Source organism: Halichoerus grypus, chromosome 7 (genome assembly GCF_964656455.1).
Source record: "Halichoerus grypus chromosome 7, mHalGry1.hap1.1, whole genome shotgun sequence".
Lineage (NCBI taxonomy): Eukaryota > Metazoa > Chordata > Mammalia > Carnivora > Phocidae > Halichoerus > Halichoerus grypus.
In genome coordinates this window covers 87,545,850-87,551,849 of record NC_135718.1, presented here as the reverse complement: position 1 = coordinate 87,551,849, position 6,000 = coordinate 87,545,850, and positions in this window count along the sequence as shown.

Genomic DNA, 6,000 nt, shown 5'->3' with positions numbered 1-6,000 from the left:
GATTTTCTTTTTTATTTTGCATTTATTGTCCCTTTTTACTTTAGCTGCTTTTGTGTGAGTTCTGTGGGGAGAGCAGGAGGAGGAATAATAACAATTTCCTCACCCTTAGAAACAAAAGTGCTTTCCTCTTCTGGACACGCTTGTATGTGGAAGCTCTCAGAATACATAGTGCAGTGAATTAAAAGTTGCGTTTGAAATTCCCGAATTTCCCATGAGCGGTTTTGTCTTCCAGATGAAAATGGTATCCCTAATACTCCCAGGGGCTAATAGCGCTTCTCGCTTAAACGGGAATATCTTCTCCGTTTGTGTATTGTGCATTTGGTCTCGTGCTGACGGTGGATCCAGTTCACCCTCACGGCACAAGGTCCACAAAGACTACGGGGGGCTGTTGGCGCCTGTATTTGTGGAACCCCAGAACGTCCGGCAACTAACGGGGTTGCCGTGGGAGCGCCCGTCTGGGTGGCAGAAAACCAGACGCCGGGAGGCGCGTGCGCTTTCTCTGGTCCCCGGGTGTGTCGTGCCGGTGGACGTCCTGTCGCCTGACCATCCATGGAGCATGCAGCCCGCCACCACTGCTCTCTGCAGGGGGGATGAGCCCGAAACGGACAGCAGGGTGAGCCCTGGGACCCGTGGGCCAGACAGTGGCGGCACGGTGAGCCGATGCCTAGAACCTGAAAGTTAGGTGGGGGTTTTGGTGAGGGAAGTGGCGCAGACGGCATTCCGGAGCAGAGAGAGAAGCAGGGGGTGCTGTCAGAGTGGAGCTACTCTGATGGCGGCACCAGCAGGGGCCCGAGCTCGTGTCCGACTTCAAGACCCCACCTGATAGCGGCGTCCTTGCCATTCTCCAGCGTCCTGGACTCGTCCCTGGCACCTTTGACCTGAGACGCGCTCCTGATCGGCCGGTCAGCAAGGCTTAGGCTTCCTGCATCCCGAATGTTCTCTCTTCTTCACCGTCCTTGGCGCAGAGAAAGGCAATCACCCTCGCAGTCCTTGATGAACAAAGTATTTTTAGGTTGGAGTGGTTGCTCAGCGGGTTCCTTGTCATCACAACTGATTTCTTAAAGAGGTTCGTGTTTCTGAATTCACATCTTCTCAAAGGGAACCTACCATACGATGCTTCAGTATTTATATTTTTGAGTTTCTTTCCTCACTTAAAAAAAGTCAAGTCCTATCCCAGGGCATAGCCGAAATGCATTCTGGTCATTTTAATTTTTTTTTTAAGCCGTTCACAGAAACCCCAGCAGGAGGGGGTTTGGGGCCTATGCTGAACCGCGGTCCCCTGGGGGGCCCACGAGCACGGTCTCGGCCCTCGAGGCAGAAGCCGCGCACGTCCCTGTTCCTCTGTCCCTGCAGGGTGGTAGCCGGTGGATCCGCATTGGCGGTTCTGCCTTGCCCTCTCTGGAGGCAGGAACTGCCACGACGATGTCCCAGGGCCCTTTGCCCGGACCGTCCCAGCTCTGTGCCCTGAGCAAGCGGACACCCTCCCACCCCGACGGTTAGTGGCCATGCTGGAGGCCCGCCCGGCACGGGGTCCGTCGCTGTGGAGGTCTGGGTCTCAGACACGGCTTCTCTCGGACCTCTCGGCTAACTCCCACGCCACTCCGATGGCGTCGAGGTTCCTTAGGGCTTTCGTGTGTCCCAAGGTGGTGTCACTTCCCTTAAATTCTGTTTAAAGTCCCAGAAGATTGGGGTCTGTGGGTTTAAGGAATGAGATAAGGCCTTCGAATTGCAACTTACTTGGGGCTGATCGTTTGGGGTTTGGCGCGATCTGGTGACAAAGCGTGCCCCATGCCCCTCGGTGGCCTCTCTGGTCTGGGGCGGGGTGGGCAGTGAGCGGTGTGGGTCTGTTGACCTGTCTCTCAAGTAGGTTCCAAGAACGCACGTGTTTGGAGACTCACTTTGAAAAGTGAAAAGAACCATGGCCCATAAATGCTCCTGGGTGACCAGGCCCTTGTGTAAAGGAGGTTGCCCACCGCCGGGCTGGGGGCGGTGCTGGCCCGCGTCCCGGGGACTCGGAGGGAGTGGGCACGTCACTGGTTCTGCCGCAAGTGGCTTCCTCGTGGTGCCAGCAGTGAGTGCTCTGGATGGAGGCAGCTCCACTTCGTGGGATCCAGTATACGCTGTAAGCCCGAGACCACTGGGTGTCGCTGTCCCCCACAGCCGCAGTGCGTGGGTCTGGGGACGGCGGGGGGCGGGGAGTAGTCCTCACTGACCACATCTGGGAACCCTCGCTGTTGGCTTCCCACCCTGGAGCTCTGCTGGTTTGGAGGTCTAAGGCCCTGAGGGAGAAATGTCTCCCCTTGGGGACAAACACTAGGTCTGCTGAATTGGAAGAAGAGGCCACCACCTGGCTGTCTGCGTTCCTTAGAGGCTGCTGTCCCCATGGCAGAGAAAGGGGGTTAGTCCACTGACCACCAAGGGGGAGGCTGTGTCATTGGGGTGAGCACCTCCTAGACTCAGGAGCACCACCTACACTTAGGACCACCTCCTAGACTCAGGACCATCTCCTAGACTCCGGAGCACCTCCTAGCACTCAGGACCACCTCCTAGCACTCAGGACCACCTCCTAGCACTCAGGACCACCTCCTAGACTCAGGACCACCTCCTAGCACTCAGGACCACCTCCTAGCACTCAGGATCACCTCCTAGACTCCATGGCACCTCCTAGCGCTCAGGACCACCTCCTAGCACTCAGGACCACCTCCTAGCACTCAGGATCTCCTCCTAGCACTCAGGATCTCTTCCTAGCACTCAGGAGCACCTCCTAGACTCAGGACCACCTCCTAGGCTTGGGAGCACCTCCTAGCACTCAGGACCACCTCCTATACTCAGGATCATCTCCTAGCACTCAGGACCACCTCCTAGGCTCAGGAGCACCTCCTAGCACTCAGAAGCACCTCCTAGACTCAGGACTACCTCCTAGCACTCAGGACCACCTCCTGGCACTCAGGACCACCTCCTAACACTCAGGACCACCTCCTAGACTCAGGACCACCTCCTAGACTCAGGACCACCGCCTAGACTCAGGACCACCTCCTAGCGCTCAGGAGCACCTCCTAGCGCTCAGGACTACCTGCTAGACTCAGGACCACCTCCTAGCGCTCAGGAGCACCTCCTAGCGCTCAGGACTACCTGCTAGACTCAGCACCACCTCCTAGCGCTCAGGAGCACCTCCTGGCACTCAGGAGCACGTCCTAGACTCAGGACCACCTCCTGACACTCACTCAGGACCACCTCCTAGCACTCAGGACCACCTCCTAGACTCAGGACCACCTCCTAGACTCAGGATCACCTCCTAGACTCAGGACCACCTCCTAGTGCTCAGGACCACCTCCAAGCACTCAGGACCACCTCCAAGCACTCAGGAGCAACTCCTAGACTCAGGAGCACCTCCTAGCACACAGGATCTCCTAGCACTCAGGATCTCCTCCTAGCACTCAGGAGCACCTCCTAGACTCAGGACCACCTCCTAGCGCTCAGGATTTCCTCCTAGACTCAGGACCACTCCCTAGCACTCAGGATCTCCTCCTAGCGCTCAGGAGTACCTCCTAGACTCAGGACCACCTCCTGGGCTTGGGAGCACCTCCTAGCACTCAGGACCACCCCCTATACTCAGGACCACCTCCTAGACTCGGGAGCACCTCCTAGCACTCAGGATCTCCTTCTAGCACTCAGGAGCACCTCCTAGCGCTCAGAAGCACCTCCTAGATTGAGGACCACCTCCTAGACTCAGGACCACCTCCTAGCACTCAGGACCACCTCCTAGCACTCAGGACCACCTCCTAGACTCGGGAGCACCTTCTAGCACTACTGTGTCCAATAGGAACCAGCCGCCCCCAGCAGTGACATGCAGGACCATTGAGGACTCGGGCCCTCAGCGGTGAAGGACAGATCAGTGGAAGTCCTGACCGAGGGCAAGGAAACAGGGAATTGATCGTGGGAAGGAGTTGTAGGCTAGCAGGTTCTCTGACCAGCTGTGGGAATGAGGACTGAAGCAGCCCATCGGGACCTGAGTCTGGCATGTGTGATAAAGGGTTCCAGTGGCTGCGAATATAAAACTGGACTCTTGTCTGTGGAATATCTATAAATGTCTAGGTTAGGGCACCTGGGGGGCTCAGTTGGTTACGGGTCTGCCTTCAGCTTGGGTCATGGTCTCAGGGTCCTGGGATCAGGTCCCACATCGGGCTCCCTGCTCCACAGGGAGTCTGTTTCTCCCTCTGCCCCTCCCCAGTCGTTCTTTCTCTCTCTCTCTCAAATAAATATTTTTAAAAATGTGTAGCTTATGGGTGCCTGGGTGGCTCAGTTGGTTAAGCAACTGCCTTCGGCTCGGGTCGTGATCCTTGAGTCCCAGGATCAAGTCCCACGTCGGGCTCCCCGCTCAGTGGGGAGTCTGCTTCTCCCTCTGACCCTTTTCCCTCTCATGCTCTCTCTCATTCTCTCTCTCTCAAATAAATAAATAAAATCTTAAAAAAAAAAGTGTGTAGCTTATGTGCATACCCCCAGATTGCTCCCATCCCAGCTCAGTGCATTCTGAACTTGGAGGGCTACTATTGCAGAACCAGTACTGCACTCTGCATGGGAGAAGAGGTCGGGGCCCAAAGCAGATGAGACCCATACCCCTGGGGTCTCCCGATCCCTGGCCCCTGTCTGGCCCTTTCAACCAGGCCTCTTCCTCATTGACCAAAAAGATGAATCGAGCCACTCAAAATCCCTGAAATCTTTTGGTACCTACCTCTTTGAGTTGTCTGTCTGTTTGAAGATTTTATTTTGAAGTCATCTCTACACCCAGTGTGGGGCTGGAACTCATAACCCCGAGATCAAGAGCCACGTGCTCTCCCGACTGAGCCAGCTGGGCGCCCCACTTTGAGTTGTTTTGAGAATGTGTGTGCTAATCCCTGCGAAATACTTCGTGTGGCCCCTGACCTTGATATGCCCTCAATAAATCTCAGCCATTACCGCTGAAGTCCCAGAAAACATTTAGCTGGGGTATGAGTCCAAAGAGGAAGCCCCAGATGAAAAAGGGGAGACCAAGAACCAGGACAAAGACACCAATCTTGTGCTTGGGACAGGGGAGCTGGATGGTCTCAGGAGGAAGAGTCCAAGGCTGAAAAGGGGCCACATACTCCCTGCAATCCCTCATGAGACCTCACCAGGACACTGGCCTTCCCGCTTAGTGTGGCCTCGTCCTCCCATGCCCTCCCCCCCGCCCTGTCATCCATTTGGCCCAAAGGGACCAGACTCCAGCGCTGCCCCCGCCAAGGCCCGGCCCCACTTCCAGGAGGGCCTGCTGGGGCTCAGAATAGCCCAGCTGCTGCCTCAGCAGATGGCCGGGCTAATTTTAGCCACGCGGTGCTCACCCAGGGACCAGGCTGGGCCTTTTAGATTTGAATAAGCTAGTGTGCAGCTTTGGTTTGGAGCCAACAACAAAGCTCTGAGCTGTTGTGATCTGTGTGTCTGCCTAGCACGTTACAGGCATTCCAGAAACACACTGCTTAGACGATTTCGTTTCTCTGAACCAGCAAGAGCCCAAACTACAGAGCTAGCAGGTGGTGAAGCCTGTGGGGGTGCCGGGGATGAACCGGGAGACGGAGTGCTGACGGGCAAGTGGCAGGTCCTCGGTGTTCCCGGGCATCCTGGCTCTCTTGCTGTCTTGGCCGAAATGAAAGAAGCAAGCCGGCTTCTTAGCTCCCCGGCTCCTTGTCGGGACCACTCCTGCATTTTGATGCTGGGGGAGGACAGATCCGGAAGTCATCAGCCACACGTGCCAGCAAGGACCTGGGGACAACCCAGTGTGAAGTCGGCAGATGTGGGACCTGAGGCTCACGGAAGCAGCAGACTCCACCCTAGGGCCCTACACAGGTTAGCATTGAGCTGGTCTGGGGACGCCTGGGTGGCTCAGTCGGTGAAGCGTCTGCCTTCGGGTCAGGTCATGATCCCAGGGTCCTGGGATCGAGCCCCGCATCGGGCTGCCTGCTCGGCGGGAAGCCTGCTTCTCCCTCT